Source organism: Ursus maritimus, unplaced genomic scaffold (genome assembly GCF_017311325.1).
Source record: "Ursus maritimus isolate PB19 unplaced genomic scaffold, ASM1731132v1 scaffold_7, whole genome shotgun sequence".
In the NCBI taxonomy this organism is placed as follows: Eukaryota; Metazoa; Chordata; class Mammalia; order Carnivora; family Ursidae; genus Ursus; species Ursus maritimus.
This window is the reverse complement of record NW_024426885.1, coordinates 80,717,957-80,738,327: the sequence shown is the minus strand read 5'-3', so window position 1 is coordinate 80,738,327 and position 20,371 is coordinate 80,717,957. Positions and strand designations below refer to the sequence as shown.

Sequence of the window (20,371 nt, the reverse complement as noted above, 5' to 3'; positions counted from 1 at the left end):
AGATGCCCCGTGTATCTTCCAGTGGAACTCGTTACTCTCTAAGAGAATTAACCAACAGCATTCACATTATTAAAGGGCAAAGCTAATTAGTAATTCGTAAGAAGCAGTAATTGTCGAAGATGGGTTCTCATCTGAGTTCTAGGAGGACGCTGATGAGAATCATGTTGGAAACGAGGGTCTCAGATTGTGGGAACTCACTTTCCTCAGCACTGCTTTATAAACAGAGTATTCAAACCTTGGTTCGTAAGAGAATTGGCAACTTAATCTTACAACAGAGCAGAAGGAGGGCTGACTTCAGACCACAATGCTAGAGAGACATGCCCCTTAGGTTTGCATTCCTCACTCTGTCCTCCACGCTGCGACTTTGCCTATTCTGATACCAATCGCTTGCCCGTTTGCTACTGGAAAATACTGGAGCAATCAGAAATCTCTGTCGGGGAAAAAAATCCATGCTTCCACAGGATAGACATTTTATAGGATCCAGAGGTTGCCCTGAATATGCTGATGAGTACAGGACCCCATCACCATGCCCGTGCTCTGAGCAGCAGGCGCCCCAAAAGCAGGACGGGCTGGCCAACACAGAAGCTGAGAGTGACAACAGTTATGCTGCCGTCTACTTCTATCACCTTTCTGATGGGCATCTTTGTCTTCTTAATTCTCCGAAATCATTACATCAGGGGTCTCTGTACTGAATTTCTCTTCATTCTAGACAGTGCAATGCAGTGGGGAAGTTTTTAATAAAAAGTCACTATTAATGCTCTGGATTCACTAAATGGCGTTTCTCATAATATCTTGTTTGTAAATGATGTATCTACCATAGTTAGTCCTTAATTCATTTTACAAATTGTTCTTTTCCATAAAGAAAAAAAACATGGATTTTGAATTTTAAATGATCTTACTTATTGGGTTTGGAGGAAAGATAGGCTGGGCATGGATTTGACTTAATCCCAGGCAGTGTTTACTTCATGACTAATACTTACTGCCCCTTCTCTTAACTAACTTACCTTTCTGAGTCAAACCATTCTCCCCTGAGCAATTAATTCACAAAGATGACAACTATGGAATTTGTCCTGCTACAGACAGCCACGTACAAGCCAGGAAAACAGATAGAAAGCAGTGGTAATTGTATACTCATACACTTGCCATAGGAATGATTCTTTGACATTTAGTTCCATAAGGCCAATGAAATTTTAATAATAATCTATTCCAGGAAATTGTTGGCACATGGACACAAACAGATCTCTAGTGACACAACCCCCAACCCTGGCTTCTGAACACGAAGGGCCTTTAGAAATCAGACCACGTTCGTGGAGTCCACCAGCAGGGACAGCTATATTTAGAAATAGTTGACTACACTGTCATGCTATCTGGGTTAGCCTGAAATGGGAAGTCAGTAGAGGCTCTGACTAAGCCTAGAGGAAGGTCGTAAGCAGCAGAGATTGCAAAGGAGAACCCCCACTACCCACCAGCTGCAGTGAGTAACTTTAACTGTGGCGTCACGGACAAGGGCCGCCTCTGAAATTCACTTCAGAATGACAGAAAAAGGCCAGGCCTTTGCCACTGAGCCAGAAGTGAAGTACTTTCCCAGTAGCGTTGGAGGAGATCACCCCCAGCCCTGTCATGGAACCCACGACTCAGCTCTGGTTCTTCACAGCAGTAGTGGGAGCACATGTGGGGCGGTGACCAGACACGTGGGGGCCCCCCACATCCCTGCCCCCACCCGCCAATCCACACACCCACCAGCTTCACGATCAGACACACTAGAGACTTCTGGAAAATCCACGTAGGCAACCTGCCCAAACTGCCTCCCTTTTTGGTTGTATCAGAAACAAAACACGCATACCTGAGTGCTCCTTATCGAGGTGGGAAACTCCGTTAATACGCCAACCTTTCTCTCTGCTCTGCTCTCCCCACCACCAAACCCCAGTGCCCTTCCTCATGCCTTACGTGTCCCTTTACCCCGAAGTTAAGTCTCCCCTTGTTGACACCAAATATATAAGCTTCATATATACTTTCTAATTCGACTTAAGACCTTCCCACCTCTGAAGTTCCAGAAATGATTTTGTGTACTGTCAAGCGAGAGCTCGTTGTGTTAGCTAAGCATTGCAAACAGAAGTGACTTTGACTTAGAAGCTAGAACCAATGTGTAAAAACAGAGATATGAAGAAAAATAAAAAGAAAATAAACACTCACTGTTTTTCAAGAGATAATGGGTTCCTCTGTTTTCTTTCAGGATTCCAAAGTATGACTAGGATCTTAATGCACTCCGAAGTTTGAGCATTCCTGGGTGAAATAACATAAATCCTTTAGTTGGAAGAGACACTCTAAGTATTCTCCAAATTTATACTCCATGCAAGGGTCCCTCCTTCTATAGCACCCTTGATGGCTCACCCCCCAGATTCTGTGCAAATAATTCCAATGACAAGAAGCTCCTTAAGAAAAGAAGACCACTTGTATTTAGAGACTTCTAATTGTTTTGTTACACTTTATCCACTGGCGGTAGCCTTCCCCTCTAGGGCACTGATCTTCCGCTGGGGTATGTGCATATCAGTGTGGCTACATGAGGACTTTCCAGAGAGCACTAGAATATGGAAGCCATTTGCCCGATTCTCAACTGTCACAGGTACTCCTCAAAGCTGACCTACCTAAAAGATCATCTCCTCCTTTCCACCTGCCTTTCTCACTTTACCTGACATGCGTCTCACCCAGCCTGAATCTCACTCGTGTGTGCAAATAATCTGTACAACACACAAAAGGACGGCTTTAAAGTGCACAGCTCCTCAGACACTGTCCTGTACCAGAAACGCAAATAGCGCTTCAAAGAAACACTGAAGACAGCAGTGGCTTATTTTATTCAGAGAACAAACTTATACTAAAGGTCCGTGCTTCTATCTATCCATCCACATGTACATCAGTCCATCTGTCCGTCCGTCCATCCATCCATTTATCCATTCACTAATCCAGTCATGAATTAGAATTCAAAGGTGACATAGTTGTCATAAGAACTGTATGACCGCATTTATTTAAATTGGAAAATTAGATCAGGTTTTTTCTAACAAAGAAAATGAATCTGGTTGATTAGCAATGAGGATTGCTTTTGCCAAGTGGATTATAAGGTATGTATTTTCCATAAGGTGAATGAAAAAATCTATACTACAAAGTTGGGGTTTTTTAAAGATTTTATTTGTTGAGAGAGAGAGAGAGCGTAAGTTCATGCAAGCAGGGGAAAGGGGAGAGGGAGAGAGAAAATCTCAAGCAAACTCCCCACTGAGCAGGGAGTCCGAGGTAGGGCTCGATCTCATGACACTGGTATCATGACCTGAGCCAAAATCAAGAGTCAGCCACTCAACCGACTGAGCCACCCAGGTGCCCCCAAAGTTTTGATTAAAAATATGTTTAATGAACAGAGATCATATGGCATGTGCAGGAAATTACATCCTTTGAACTTATATTGAAACTATTTACAGACAAAAATATGCAAGAGGCATATAGCTTTTAAAATTTTATGTAAATGGGGGGCAGTGAAACAGAAGACAGAAGATGAAGCCCCCTCATCCATATGGCACATCCCTGAATATCTGAAGACAACTCTCATTTCTCCCACACCACTCACTCTCCACTTCAGACCTCCTTGACAGCCTGAGCCATCCCTCATAGCTCACGGTCAAGGGCACCACTGAGCAGGGAAGGCACGAGCGATCCCGGCAAGTCCCAGCTCTGCCTCTCCGGGGGCCCTGCTCATACCCCCACCCAGACCTCATGATAACAGGCTCGGCAGCTGGCTGGTCCAACCTCACTGCCCACAGAAAGGCAGCCAACCAAAGACAAGGCCTGGGCCATCCTCTAAGGAGCACAGTTTACACCGACCACACTTTGCTTCCCTGACTCCAGCGAATGTCGTGAGTCAGAGGCGCCCAGTCTGCCCCAAGGCACGATCGACAAGCAGAAGAAAGCCAAAAAGTAGGAGCCCGTGAAGAAGGGAGGCTGAAGGGAGGTGTGTGTGTCCACCGATGCTGAGATGCATGGGTCCAGAAGCAAGACCATTGATGATGTGGTTAGAGTCAGTGGCATTTTAAATGCAGTGACATCACACATGGGGAAGGCTCTGATTTTGTGAGGGTAAAGGCTGTTATGCTCTCAGCTTCTTTCAACCCCTTACTTTCTCTGTCACCACCACAGCATCCCCCCCCCCCGTCCTGGCCAAATTTTGTGCCTGAACCTATAGGTTTCCGTAAGTCCCCCCTCAAGGCAAAGGACGAGGCAAAGTAACAAAGAGTCAAAATCTGAACTTCTGAGCTTCCGTGGAGATTTTTAACCAACCTGCATGAGAAAAAGACATCTTCAAAGCCACAGCTTTCCAAAGAAACAGAGAGAGAGAGAGAAATGTTCTGGGAAATTCTAAAACCTCCCCTGGGCTCCTGCCCACGGCCATCTGCCTCTAGGCCCCCACGCCTGTTGCTCACGAGTTTCTGTGAGGCCACAGCTCACGGGCTCCTGCTGTCAGCTGAGCTGGGTCCTCAAGCAGCATCAGGGCTGAGCCTTCACGGGGGCCCGCGGGAGCCCCATCTTCCTGCCACCTGTATCTAGTATTTTCTTCTCCGGCCTGTAGCTGACCACTGTTGTTCGCTTGTTCATTTCTGGTTCACAACTCTGGCTCCTTTTCAGCTCGGCTGCAAGTCTCTGTTTCCTGTCTGATAAAGGACAGAGCAGAGGTCAGTGCGGAGAGGAAAGCACCAAGAACAGTCTTCTCTCCTGGCTCAGGAACCCACAGCCCCAGGCCCTTCAGGCTCATATGGATGACAGAACGTTCGAGCATTTCTCTGGGAAGCACAGAGCTTTCCAAAGGCTCCAAAATTGCATTTCGTACAGGGTGTCATAGTTTACATGGTGGAATGGGATGTATGGTTAAGTCTGCCCAGAATGAAGGGGAAGGTCTCCAGAATTCTCACCGTCCCAAAGGCTCGTAGCTGAAGCCACACTCTAGGGCTTGGCTATACATGCCCTGTCTCCATATTTTGCAGTGGGGGCTTCAAGGAACAGCACAGTGGGAATGTTCCCGAGTTCAGAGTGCCCATGTCGAGCAACAGGAGAAAGGGCAAACTGGCTTTAGGATAATCTGTTTTGGGCGGCGACTGAAGTTGGGGACTGAGTTGCCCAGAATTCTCTAGCGACCACCAACAGGAGAGAAAGAGCCTGGAGGAGTTTCCTGAGGTACAAGTGAAGCTCGCTTTAGCCCCGTGCCTTTAGCTTACTGCCATTTCCACCCACTACCGTGGGGCCACTTCATGGAAAAGCAAGTACCCCTGCTCTTAACTAACCAACTCCGTGCAGCCTTCCCTAGGCCACCTCCCCAAAATGGCACCTTCCCACCCCGCGCTCAATTTACCCCACTTTATGCTTCTTCACAGCACTTATAACTTCACACATTTTTAGAAGATTTATTCTTTTATTTGAGGGGGGGAGCAGGGGGAGGGACAGAGGGAGAGGGAGAGAGAGACTCTCCAGCAGACTCCTTGCTCAGCCGGGAGCCCGACACAGGGCTCAATCCCACAACCCTGAGATCATGACCTGAGCCAAAACCAAGAGTCAGACACCTAACGAACTGAGCCACCCAGGCGCTCCTACTTCACACATTTTTAAATGCACTTATTGCCTGTCTCCCCTCACTGAATGTAAACTCCATGGAAACAGGGTTTTTGTTTGTTTTCCTGTCTCTCCACCACCCCAGGTGCGTATAGAGCCTAGAAAAGCTCTTTGATACGTGTCAGGCACTTAAAATGTATTTGTTAGGTGAATGAATAGACTAAAATCTAACAGCCTGTCTTCTTACTTCCACGATTCAATTGATTTGAATTATTCTTTCAGTAGATATACTTCCCTATCTAATGTGTGATCAATAATTCCTCAAGCAGAAATCTAATAGGATCTCCAGCCTTTCATGCTACCCACACGAAACAACGCTCCCCATCCCCCAGTCAAGGCCTTTCTGTGCAGGACATGCTATGATTTCTGCTATTTTTGTTCTTATTTCTAAGGCTCTAGAAATAACAAAGAGCTCATTGCAATGAAAGCTTAGGAAACATTTAATATCACATATTGGATGGTGATGTGAATTTTCACATGGTCTAGATACATTTTCAGGTCTTTAGTATAATGTTTTACATTTCTTTCCAGTGTAAACACTAAAGTATACTCATATTGGGAAAATTTCTCCACGACTATGTAAAATGTTCATATAGTATACTTAGATATTGATGATTTTTCATATATATAGATTTATGTATAGCTATGTATATATAAGTACATATATTTTAAAATATGAATATATAAATGTATTTATATGACATAAATATAAATATATATTATATATTCAATATACACACGTATATATATATTTGAATTCCTCAATTTTGATACTATCGTCTTTTTCCTTTCATCCTTCAAACTTCAAACTATTCAGTAAGCCACCAAATGGTTATGTCTTTCTCCTGCCTTAAAGTTATTTGAACTTGAAGCCGGTTCAACAACAAAACCAATGGTGAGTTCTGTAATATCCTTCACATCCCGCATTTTCTTCTTATGCTTGTAAATTATTACTCCGAAAAAAAAAGTAATAACTCTGCCTCTTCCCCTAGAGCCCCCACACCTCCAGCAGCCGAATCCAGATGCACATTCCAATTAAATCTCCCAGGCCGGTCATCTGGGGGTCCCACACTCCCCACCCTGGCTGAGACTTTTTCTTATATTTCATGGCCACTGACTTGTCCTTCCCCGAATCCTTTGTACTCCAGGGAATACATGGGAATCAGCCATTTCTCTCTTCTCTCTAAAGAAGTAAAGTCCAGTTACTTAAATGTACTTTGCCTTTACAAGAGAAAGATAAGGCTTTAGACACCTGGAAAGTGATATGGAATGAGAAGGGTACGTACGTGCACACGAACCCATCACATGGGCTCGGTGCAGCTACGAGGCAGCCCCAGCCTTACATCTGAAATGAGTCCTTGTGTTTTGTTTGTTTTCAGGCTTATTTTTGGTTTCTTTTGTTTCACCTCATCTGGCGTTTCTGTGTCGTCATTTCCAGACAAGGGAAGAGAAATGCAAACTACAACAACTTATATTCAAACATCTTTTCATTGCCCTTTTTGGGAGGTTCTTTGGTCTTTTTCCCCCAGTTCCTTCTTGGTCCACGTACGTACTGACCTAGAAGAAACACCTACTAAATTACTTCACAACAAGACGGGAGTTAGTTACTGTTTCTGCCATTTTATTCTTATTGCTCGGTAGGTCAGAGACCAACATGAACCTCCTGGATTAAAGTCAAGGTGTTGGCAGGGCTCCATGCCTTCCCGAGGGGCTGAGGGAGAAGCCATGGCTTTTCCCATTCTAGATGCTCCCCGCATTCCCTGGCCGGTGGCACCGTCCCCCTTCAAAGCCAACAATCTCATCACCTCTGTTTCCACACCTACCTCTGTTTCTCTGAGTCTGACGCTGAGCCTCCCTCTTCCACTGATAAGGACTCTGATGATTAAATTGGACCACCCAGATAATCCACGTTAACCTCCCCATTTTAAGGCACTTAATTGAATCACTTTAAAATCCCTTCTGCCACGTAAAGTAAAACATTGATAGGTTCCAGGAACGAGGCCATGGACATCTCTGGGGGCCGTTCTTCCGCCTAACGAAAGTGGTAACGTGGCAGGCACCCTCCCACCCCCCCCAGGAAGGACAGACATTTGTACTTCAAAAGAAAAGCCTACGACATGTGGATTTCTAAAACCTGGAACTCAAGGCGTGCCATCATTGGGGTGTGAAAGAGGAACTTAGGAGAGGGTGGGATCCTCCTAGTGTGTTAAAAATTATACAGAAATATCTGTCTCAGTGACATTGTGCACAGACAGGATGACAAGGTCTAGGCTCTATGGCTGCTCTGTAATGATTTATAACACGAAATGTACGTAAATTCTCCTGTTCACTGAAAGAGCATACATTAGGTTTGAAGAGAGCCAGCGTGCTCTGAAAGCCCATAACGAGCTTCCCAAATCCTCAGAGTTCGTTTTTACTACTAAGTGCCAGTTTTTCGTAAAAGAATCCTCAAAACTGTGTAGATACATTTGCCGTAATGACATAGGGTGGCCGCCGTTGTGTGGGAGGCCTGCGATGGGCAAGGCGCTTTGCTAACACATTTGCATCCTACGTATTCCGCCTACATTGCTAGGAGACATTTAGTCCACAAAAAGGAAACTGAGTCTCAGGAAAATCATTTGCCCAAGATGACACATTTATGACCTGGCTGAGCTAGAATCCAGATACTGGTCTGATTCTAAAGGCTTCTTAACTCCTCTTCCGTGAGGTGCCATGGATTCCGTGTGTGGGTCCCTTCACAGCCCCCAAGCCCATTTTGTCATCATTCCTCTCACTTCCTCTACTTTTCCTGAGCAATGCTCTTTAGGTCATATTCATAACCAGTATAACCCACTTCTGAGCTCGGTGGCAGGGCCTAGGAATGAAATCCGGTGAGTGCAAAGGACGCATGGACACAGGGCACATGGACATAAGGTTGGGCATGGCTGGGTCACAGAACTGAGACTCATTCTGCCCCAGGATGGCTTCCACGAGCCCAGGCTCCCACGGGCTCTGGACTTCGTGTCTGCCAGCAAGCCCCCATATGTCCCGTGACTGTTGCCTCGCGTCTTTGTCTAGCCTCTGACCCTGGGTGGGCCGACGTCTCCCTGGGCCCCTGACCCTTCACACTGTGCCTGAAGAATCCCCATTGTCGGCTCCCGGCCCTACAGGACGACGAACACACAGGCTTCCCCAGCTGGCTGCCCCCACGTCATCACGTGCCTGTGGCTTCGGCTTATCTGTCAAGGCCCCAGCCACTTGTCTCCCCGGCTGCCCAGGGCGCTGGCTTTGAGCCAACAGTGCATATTAAACAAGAAGAATGATAGAATGTAAAGTTCAGAAAAATGTATTTTTTCTTTAGTGTAGAACAAGTCTATGATTTAAAAATGTAGGCAAACCATTCATTTAAACCACTTCTCTCTCTGACATGAAAATAGGGATAATACAATTACAGGTGTTGCATTGTTTTGTTTTATTGTTTGTCTTAGTGAGGGGTGGGGGCACGGCTCCTGGAGATGAGAAAAGAATTAATGTACTGCACGTGTTCTAGGACTCCCACGCTTTTCCTGGTTTCGCAGGCTTCTGAAATTGACTGTATCATAAAAACCCAGTTGTCCAGTTGGGATTGTGATATGGTTATTATGTTACTTTGGTGGTTATGACTGGGAACGTGTCTGGACAATGACGACCACTTGCCGTCTGAGTCAACAAAACCACGAAAGGACCCTCAAGGAAAGGAGTCCGTGTTCTGGTCATCTGAAATCATTTTGACACCTGATAGAGGGAGAAGGGACCACGAGTCAAACTTGCAGAAGGAACACAGAGCAGGAAGAAAAGCCCAGCAGTCAACGAGGGCCATGCTTTTAGAAGTTGCGGCATCACCAAGGTTCCAGGGAGCCAACGGTGAGGGGAAAAAAGTGGACATCAGGGACTTTGATTCAGAAAAGCAGAACACTGAATGTCAAGCAGCTTTGGGAACGTGTGAAACAATTATTTTGCTTATAGTCCCTTCTTTACAGATGCATGAGAAAGATACATAGCTTAAATTCATACCTAGAGTCTGCAAGAGCTCTCTCACTAAACGTACGATGACAATATTCATGATGAAAAAGCTTGGGGTTCTGTAAACCTAAAACTGTTCTAAAATAAAAAGTTTCTTAAAAAAGCACTGGTTAACAGTAAAATGAAGGAAGTTTTCTGGTATATAAAACAATGTGCTCACATAGGATTTCACTCATATGTGGAAGTTAAGAAACAAAACAGATGAACATATGGGAGAGTAGAAAGAGAGAAGGAAACAAATCTTAAGAGACTCTTAAGGATAGAGAACAAACTGAGGGTTGATGGAGGGAAGTGGGAGGGGGATGGGCTAGATGGGGGATGGGGATTAAGGAGGGCACTTGTGATGAGCACTGGGTGTTGTCTGCAAGTGATGAATCACTGAATTCTACTCCTGAAACCAATATTTCACTACACATTAACTAACTAGAATTTAAATTAAAAATTTGAAAAGAAAAAATAAATAAAACTATTCCCTACATGGAAAAAATTTTTTAAAATTTCTAAAAAAGAACCAATGTGCTCACAATTAGTTACTTAGATTCAGTGAAATAGAGAATTTTATTTTTCATTTTGCATCATTTTGCCATTAGAGTTGACAGACAATAATTTCCTAAAACAAGAGATAGTGATTTTTAAAGTTTAATTTATGCTACTGTTTCCAGAAGGGGAAAAAAATCTGACTCCTTGCCTACTTTGCACCAAATAGAAAACTAAACTATCTTAACAGAAGAAAAGCTATTTGAAGGTAATAAAGTGTGATGTGACCATTAGTAGGTGAGTTTTGTGTTTCATATGTCTCCACACTAACAAGTCCCATGTTTGTGTTGGCCGTGAATAAGGCAAATCCGTTGGGAGCTGGATTTTGAGAATTCACCCACATTCATGAATGGAGACATACCTTGATATGACTCATTTGCTTTTTAATGTAGTTCAGGTGTAAATGAAGAGTATCTTTGATAATTACCAATTTCCTGAATATAAAATTTGTTCCACCTAAATTTCAATTAATGATGTTATGTGATCATTTCCCATAAATGCACTCATTTCCATCTGGCTGGGAGTCGGTTTGTGACTTAGAATGTTTCTAATTATGTAGTATTAATAGAGTGCCACCTCACAGCCAACAGAGAGTGTGACTCTTGCCTCGACACAGCCAGGAAACATTCTGCACGGCCGAAGTTTTCCCTCAAATCTCTCTCTTGCAGTTGTAACCAGAAACTCTGTTGTTAAATGCCATATGCTGCACTGTTGCTCAACGTTTGGCTTATGTAACTGACGGTTATTGGGCACGCTTGCTCAAGCTCAGAGCAGAATCTGAGAAGCTGATAAGTGGTGGAGTGAGCTTGTAGTTATCTTGGGTCTAAAATATAATGATTTTTGTTTTTAAAAATCTCTTTTCAAGGTCATCCAATTAGCAAATATTTATTGGGAATTCACCATAAGCTGTGCACTCCTTTGTTAAGATCAATTAACAAGGGCAGGGAAATAACTCAATATTTATATTGGGTGAAATGTATAAAACCTTCCACAGAACTGCAAATTCAGAAACCATTAAGACAAGCAGTGACATCTGATCAAAGAAAGAGGTTTGTTGCCTATACCAGTGTGATCTGAGAAGCAATCAAATTCCCAACAAATTCAAAATATTTATCCAATATTTTTGTTGGCGCACGATGTCCACCTTTACCTGCATTCACTGTTTTAGGGCAAGGGTTTTGAAGTAGCCGTCCACGGAAAACTACGTCCCACAAACCGTGAAGAACTCATCACAAGAGCTGCACTACAAGAAACACTGAAGGGAATTCTTCCAGCTGGAAAAAAACTTTTTCTACTTGAACCAGGAAGAAATAAGCAGGAGCTAAGAATGTGTGTGTGTGTGTGTGTGTGTGTGTGTGTGTGTATAAAATACATATACAGGAAGAGGAGCAAATTTATACGTATATGTAAAAAGAAGAGAATGTTTACCGTTAACTTGAAAAAGTAACAATCATAATAACATGTAACACTTACAAGTAAAACATAGCACAGCAATGCTAACAACCAGAGGGCGATAAATGAATGCAAAGAGCCTTCAAGTGGTTTATGGTTTACAAGTAGTAAAAATAATATATTCCATGCAACTCTAGGCATAGGGCAAATACTGACTCTCTAGAGTAACTAGAGACTGAATTCAAGTAATTATGTATTCCTTCGTACACGTATATTGAAATAGATGTAGATACCTAACTAAAAAGTAGTAGGAAAGTGGCTAGTACACAGAAAAGGTAGGCATTGACAGGGGTCAAAATGGAGGTCAAGGACGTGCTGGAACAAGAACCGGGGTCCAGAGGGTCAGCGGATACAGACGAGGACACGCGGGGAAGCCGCTCAACAGTGTCTCGTCCGGCATTCCAGTAGTTCTCCCGGCCTTTCCCTCGGAGCCACAAGGTGGCGCCAAACCTCCAGCCTTTCCTTCAACTGCTACCCCGCCGGGACCCGTTTTCTGGGCCGCCTAGAGGCTCCCAAAGCTGAAAACTTGTGCGTGCACTTTCGCCATCAAAATGCAGCGCTTCCTTCCTTAAGCACCTTATTTCTGAATTAAAATTCAGATCTAATTGGTGGAGTCTGCACCCTAGCTGCAATTCTTGTTATCTTCAGAGTTATTTTTTTATCCCTATTAAATAGTAGTTATACACCTTACCAATTATTAATTCATCATATTAAGGTATCCCCGTTCAAATTCGGGTTTGGTTTCTGTTTCCTGTGTAGATCCTGACCGACGCACTTTTTTCTAACCAGGACTAGCAGCACGTGTCTGATTTTGAACTGCACAGTCTGGTGTTTGACTTTTCTGCATGATGTAGACTATAACAGAACTAGAAATGTTATTTTTTAAAGATTGCATAAGATTATTATAGGTTATAATGTGATCCACATGCATAGAAGTTAGGCAACTGAATGCAAAATATAAGTCATATATTTTGCATATCATAATTAGTGTAATTTGGGCTACACATTTTTTATTTTATTTTATTTTATTCTATTTTATTTTATTTGAGAGAGAGCGAGAGAGAAAGAGCGAGTGGGGTGAGGGGCAGAAGAAGAGGGGAGCCTGATGCGGGGCTCTATCCCAGGACTCCGGAATCATGACCTGGGCCGAAGGAGACACTTAACCATATGAGCCACCCAGGCACCCCAGAGCTACACATTTTTATCAAATGATTCCGTGTGTTCCTAATGTATGATTCTACAGTTTACAAATTGACACAATTCCTCTTTATTGCACTCCATTCTCTTTTTCCTAACAAGCATATTGGTCAAAATTTTAGGATTTCAAGTCACATTGCCTCAGTTAAATTCTCTGCAGTAGTTTGCAGTTTGCCAAGTAATCGCACATCCAGGACAAGCTCAGGCACAGAAGACAGTACATTCCGTGATTCCATTTATCTGAAGTCCAAGAGCAGGCAGATCTCACCAGAAAGTGCGGAGGGACTAGGGGTGTCGCTGGCTGGTGTCATATGTCAACATAACTAGGCTGTCGTCCTCGTCTACCAACACGAGACTAAGCGCTGCTCTAATGTGACTAGCATCCAGTCAGGTGACTGTAAGGAAATGAGTAGATCCTCCATGATCTGGGTGGACCTTAAAATAGAACGGAGGTTTTCCTGGGGAAGAAGGAATTCCTCCTGCGGCCTGACCATGAGCTCCTGCCAGAGAGTCCAGGTTGCCCTTCCTGACAGGGTGCCCTCTGCATTCCAGACTCACCCAACCAGTGCCCGCATTTCCCTGTTACATAGAGAGAGAGACAGATGCGGACAGACAGACACAGGTCTGTCTAGCTGTCTAGATCGAGATCTATCTATGTCTCTATCCATCCGTGTATCTATCTATCTATCTATCTATCTATCTATCTATCTATCTATCCATCCGTCTATCTATCCATCCATCCATCTATCCATCCATCTATCCATCCAACCGTGTATCTATCTATCTATCTATCTATCTATCTATCTATCTATCCATCCACACATCTATCTATCCATCTGTCTATCTATTCATCCATCCGTCTATCTATCTATCCTCTATCTATCCATCCATCTATCTGTCTGTCTATCTATCATCTATCTATCTATCTATCTATCTATCTATCTATGTTATGGACTGAATGGAATCCCTATGTTGAAACCCTACTCCCAATGTAATGGATCGGGGGGGAGGGGGTTGGGAGGTGATCAGGGTCAGATGAAGTCATCGGTCTGCACCCTCAAGAAGGAGTCAGCAGAGAGCTTGCTTCCTCTGCTAAGGTGAGCTGAGTGCCCAGTGACAAGCAGTCATCTGTCAATGACAAAGCTGCTGTCACCACACACCAATATCCCAGTTCCCTGACCTTGGACCCCCCACCTTCAGAACTGTGAAGAGTAAGTGTTAGGTTTGCAAACCGCCCAGTCTATGGTATTTTTGTTACAGCAGCCCGAGCTGATGTTTCATACATAAATATAGATATAAACAAATATATGTGTACATATGTAATTTCTAGAGCAACAGAAATGTTCTGTATCTTCATTTAGGCCATGGTTACAAAGATTATAAAAACTTTCAGAATTTAGTTTTACCATCTGTATAGGAAAAAATAAAGAAACACCCCCTACCACTGACCATGCCCCCAAAATTAATTTTGTATGGACCGTAGACCCAATTATGAAATCTAAAATTACAAAGTTTTCAGAAGGAAAATTCAGAGAATATCTTCATATATATATCCCTCCCTCTCCAAAAATAGAATAGATCTGTATATGAGAAAAACAGCTTTTTTTTTCCTGTTTAAGACCTTGCCTGTCAAAGGCCTTGAATCCAAAAGGTAGACAGCTTATATATATGTGTGTATATATATAGCAGTGTGTGTGTATACATGTAAATATGTGTATACACACACACACACACACACTGCTATACCTCAACAGTAAAGAATAACCTGATATTTGAACAAAGCTTCACAAAGGAAAATATACAAATAGTGAATAAATGATTTTTAAAATAAATAAACAAGGACATAGTCTCAGCATGATTAGTTGTCAGGGAAACACAAATTAAAACCACAGTGAAGAAAACCTAACACACAGCACTCAAAGGGCTAAAAATTAAAAAAGACTAAAGACACCAAATAGCAGAGAGGATGTGAAGCGTGGAACTTTCCTGCCTCGCTTGTTGGAGTGTAAAAAGGAACGAGCCCCTTTTCTTCTAGAGGACGTGTGTACCTGTTCTCCAATCCGGCAATAATGCTCCTTGGTGTTTACCGAGATAAAGAAAACACATGCCCCAAAAGGGACTCCTGCCACACAGTTCCGGACTATTTTATTCATAACAGCTCCTACTTGGGAACAACTCGAATATCCATCAGGAGGAGAACGGGGGAGTATGTAAAAGGAGTATTGTTGAACAAGGCAATACTAGTCCACAGTAAAAAGAAGAGGCCACCGATGAATGCAATAAAATTGGAAACCCTTTAGAAACATCATGATATGCAGGAAAAATTAGACAAAAAGTACATGAATTAAACCCCCCCTCCCACCACTGAATTGTCTGTGTTCCTGTCAAGAAACAATCGGTGTATACATGTGGCTCTACTTTGGTCTCTGTGTGTATTCTTCAGACAACACCACCATCTGTCGTGATCACTATATATGCTACTAGTCACGGGATCGAGCACTGCAATCCAACCTTGTTCTTTGTAAAAGCATTTTTGGTTTCTAGGTCTTCCAGAATTGCAATTTTAACTACTCTAATTTTGTCACCTTTTACCTAAAATTGAAATAGTAATCACTATTTCGCAATAAATAAGTGACTTTTAAACCACCTAGCACAGAAGTTGGTACCAAGTAAATATTAATTTTCATCCCTTTTTCTCCTCTTCTTTCCCTCCCTCTCCAAAGCCTAATAGACTTATCGATGAGAACAACAGCCTCTCCTCTTGTGAGTTTCAGTAAGTTATAGTTAAATCCAAGAAAAGAAGATAAGGGAACTAAAATAAGCAGAAGAGGAATATTTTGCTGTAAATTTTTACCGTTTCCCCCCCACCCAGCTCTTTAGGTCTTTATTATTATAAGATTCCATGAATCAGATCACCGGTGCCTTATCTGATGAACTTCGTGTCCAACTTTAAAGTGGCTGCTCACATCCCTCTGCCTTCCTGGAGCTGTTAGCTCACTCCGACTGCCGCGAGGGACTTGGGGTCCCCCAACCACTCCAGCACCAGACCCACCTCAGGCTGCTCTACGGCTGTGTTTGGGCCCCCCTTCGGACCCCTGTAGCGGTTGCACACATACGCACCCAAGGGCACCCGCCTGCAGCCAGAGGGTGAGGCCCCAAGCCCAGGACTGCCCGATGTTGTGAACCCAGGTCATGGAAAATTGGAGAGAAACCGGTAGAACCCAGCTGAGCAGATCAACACGTACCCCAAAAGAAAGGCAGACTTTGAACAAACTGCTTATCCTAAAACGGCGCTCCAGCTACCCTTCGTTCAGCTTTGAAACAGCTACACACAGTACCAAAGCTGCCTCATACCCACATGAACTATCCGAAGCCGGCATGACCTCCAGACAAAGGGCCACCTTCGAGCCCCGACACTGTCGCCCCAGCTCGGAGTGACGGCTGCTCTGTCACTGTTTCCATCTGCTGAGACCACAAAGGCTGTCACCACAACGTTCCCTTCTGTCCTTCAGGCCTCCTTGCATGCGCTCCTGTGGCCCCTGCCTCCCCACTCCACCACTGACCATCAGCTTACTTCCCTAACACCAGATTTCAGGAGTGCTTCCTCCCTAAACAACTGTGACCACACAGACCCCGGATTCTCAAGGGGCATTCAGACCTCATGCTTTGTTTGCATTGTCGTGGGAACAAAGTGACACTGACTTTTTGTTTAAAACTGTTTATGCACCAGTGTCTTCACTTCAAGTTCAGCTTCCTCCTCCCACACGCCTGGAGTATTTCACTGTGGCTCTCTGGTGGCGGTAAGTCCCGGGCTCTGTTTCACCCTCGGGTGTGGCCCTCTGCCTCTGAGCGTCCTGAGGACAGGACTGGTTTTCATTCATTCGTGTGTTCTCCACACACTCACCCTGGAGGAAACACGCGGAAAGTAAATCCACAATTAACCTCAACCCTCAAATAATGAACCCCCTCAGCGTCTCATTTTACATCTAGCAATGTCAGAAAAACGAAGTAGGAATGATTTCCAGCCTATCAACACTCCAGTGTGAGTACACGAGCTGAATTATGTTCCCCTCCCAAATTCACGCATTGACAACTCCTGGGACCTCAGATTATGAATTTATTTGGATGTGGGGCTGATAGAGATGTAAGTAGTTGGGTTAAGATGTGGTTATACTGGACCAGTGTCCTTATAAAAGAGGAAATCTGGACACAAACATGCACACAGGGAAAATGCCATGTGAGGATTAAGGCAGAGATCAGCACAGGCAGCCACGAGCCGGAGAGAGAGGCTTGGGTCAGGCTCCCCAGAGTCTTCAGAAGGAACCCACCCTGATGGCACCTTGACCTTGGACTTCTAGCCCCCGGAGCTGTGAGACAATACATTTCTGCTGTTGAAGCCACTCTGCTTGTGGCGCTGTTACAGCAACCCCAAAACACTAACATGGTACCCCGTCAACACAGACCTTCCCACCTTCACACTTACAGTCATAGACCTTTAGTACTACAGCCCTCCAATCTGGAAGAATGACTCACTTGGCCCTTAGGCTGCACTTACTACAGAGACAGACCAGGTGATACCTTTTCTTTTCTTTATTTTTTTTTGTTTTAAAGATTTTATTTATTTATTCGACAGAGACAGAGACAGCCAGCGAGAGAGGGAACACAAGCAGGGGGAGTGGGAGAGGAAGAAGCAGGCTCATAATGGAGGAGCCTGATGTGGGGCTCGATCCCATAACGCCGGGATCACGCCCTGAGCCGAAGGCAGACGCCCAACCGCTGGGCCACCCAGGCGCCCCAGCCTTTTCTTTTCTTTTAGCAACAAAGGTGAAGCAAATAGTTTCTTTTTCTTTTCTTGAGCCTCGTAAATTCCTACTTATTCTTCAAACCAAGTCTTTCCATTAAAATTCACTGTAGCTACATATAATAGAGATCCCAAAATAAGTGATTTATACAAAAATAATTTTTTTCTTTCATATGTAAGTCTGAATGCAGGTAATCCATGAGATCCTCATAGCCCAGGCTCTTCCTACCCCACACTCTATCATCCCTAGTGCACTCATCCTCATTACTCAGAACGCAGTCAGGGCTCCAGCCATCAGATCTGCATTCCAGAGCAGAATGGAAAAAAGAATCAAGAAGAAAAGGGCACATTGCATAAAGCATCTCTCTTTTAAGGAAGGATTCTACCAGCTATTGCATGATGCTGCTGCTTACATCCTATTAACTAGAATCAGACGCTTGGCCACATTGAGTGACATGGTCACACCCATGACACACAGTGGGAGCTGGAAAATGTCATTTCATCTTCATTATCAGCCCCCAGGCTCCTAGCTAAAGTCAGACACGTCATTACTGTTGAAGAAAACAGTGAGTAGTGGGAGAAGCTAGTGGTCTTAGACACATCTAGTCAAGAAAATTTATCTAGGGGCACCTGTGGCTCAGTTGGTTAAATATATGACTCTTGATTTCAGCTCAGGTCATGATCTCAGGGTCATGAGATCGAGCCCCGCCTTGGGCTCCATGCTCAGGGCAGAGTCTGCTTGAGATTCTCTCTCTCTCAGTGCCCCCCCCACACACTTGTGCCTGTGCCCTCTCTCTCTAAATAAATAAATAAAATATTTTTTAAAAAGATCCATCTAGCAAAATCATTTTTAGATGTCATTTGACATGAGTAATACTTTCTGTGGTCTACCCTCACATCTGCATTACTCCTGTCAATGCTGGGTGCTAAAACCCTTCGCCCGCCACATTTCAGGGGCCTGACGTAATGGAAATGTGCTGCTCATTCACAGGACAGATATTTCCAAACGACGGGCAGTTTGCCTCCTCGATGCACCACAGAGACAGACTCCAAGTTGGCCATGACGCACCCGGCAGAAGAGGGGAGGGCAGCCAGAGCTGCGTCTTGGGGTCACAGCCCCGATGTGATACACGCCACTCCGTCATGTTCCTGAGGCTCGACCTCAGCCACCTGGCCACAGCCCGTGCCTGCTACTCGGGAAGAAGAGGCCGTGAACACTTCTCCGCAGGGAGCTGCCTCTCCCTCGGGGCCACGTGAGCGTCCACGTGTCATCTCCTCGCCAAGCAACGTCACCTGAGTCTCGGCTCGGAGGGCGGTCGCCTCACCTCTCTGGGAAAACTGGAAATACGCTGGAACGAGGGACGGTCGTGGGGTCCTTGGGGGACTGACGAAGAATGTCAATGGCACTGTAAAACCGAGCACGTGCATTATGAAAGTCACTTCACCCCGCTCAGATGGGACAGAGAAGAGACTGACATTTTGTGACCATTTGAGGATGAAAAACTCACTAACCAATAAGGCAGTCAGATTTTTTTTTTCTCTAAGGAATTTGTCCATTTTGTTTACATTTCAAAATTTACTGATATAAAATGACAGAAAAGGACAACGGCAAACTGAGGTAAGGGATTGGGGTCCTCCCCCTGCGCGAGGTGCGGAGCTGAGATGGCTGGTCAGAGGTGCGCTGGTTTCAAACTCCCCGCGGGGCAGGGGTGCTGGCTCAGGTAACAGCCCGTGACTTCTCCCCGGAGCCACCACTGCGTCTGGATCTCTGTTCTGGGGAGGCTGCCCAGCAGCGTCAATTCTAGGCACACTGGAACCATCCAGCGCACATGTCCCTGAGGGCCCCCTCCGTAATTCCCATCCTTGCCCCTTACTGCGTGAAAGCAGGTTTCCTGCTTACATATCAGGGTTTGAAACCAAGACTTCTCTCTCTCTCTGGAAACAAACAAAACCAAGGAACGAGAGGCTGTGGTAGATCGTGGTATGACTGCCCAATGCGTCTGGAAAGAGCCCCAGGGCGCCCCCTTGTTCCTGGAGTTTGGTGCAGGGAAGAGCCCTGCCCTTGCGCACACGGTGTCCACTCTTCTCCTTTTCTTAACCTCAGAGATTCCGCTTCATTCAGGGTAACCATTCACCAAGCGAAAGGCTCCAGTTCCTCACCTCTTGCAGCTAAGAATGACCACGTGACCCCCTAATCCTCCCCTTTGCTCCTTCTTGCCCTCCGGAACGCACTGCCATGACAACAGCCCAGCAAAGACGGGCTTTGCTTTATGGTTTTCCTGCGTGAGGCGGCCGTGCCAGTGCTGGCCACCAGGGGGCACGCGGTGGGTCCCTGTCCCCGTCCCCCCCAACCCGCCCCGGGTGAGGGGGAACCGAGCCAGCGCAGCCTAACCCCGAGGTCCTCGCGGCCATTCTCTTGCCCCAGCCCGACAGGCACCTTCAGGGACGGGCATCCGTGTGCACAACCCGAGCCGAGCCGAGGTGGGATGCGGGCTCCAAGAGCCTCTCGCTTATTCAATCCCGCAACTGACGGAGCCCTGACGGAAACGCCGCAAAGGGCAGACGCGGCCTTGCCCCCGGAGCTCACATTCTGGGGGAAAGAGGGACCTCACCACACAAGCAAATACACGTGAAAGAAAAGAGCCAGAAGCTGCATTTAAATAAAGCACGGTGCTGTGAGGGGGGGGGGGGGGGCGGCCC

General features: G+C 45.2%; 1 protein-coding gene across 11 annotated transcripts in view; it reads right to left on the bottom strand.

Annotated features, from left to right (window-relative positions):
- The window catches only part of LOC103661954 (zinc finger protein 37A-like), a 79,386-nt gene that overhangs the window by 13,886 nt on the left and 45,129 nt on the right, over nt 1-20,371 (bottom strand). For 9 of the 11 annotated variants that reach the window (XR_005833315.1, XR_005833314.1, XR_005833313.1 and 6 more), the window contains exons 6-7: nt 4,464-4,691; nt 2,194-2,283 (exon numbers count right to left, since the gene is read on the bottom strand). The gene's annotated coding sequence lies outside the window, so the exon portion shown is untranslated. Of the gene's footprint in view, nt 1-2,193; nt 2,284-4,320; nt 4,692-20,371 lie in introns of all 11 variants that reach the window. The other 2 variants (XR_005833308.1, XR_005833309.1) reach the window with 1 other exon arrangement.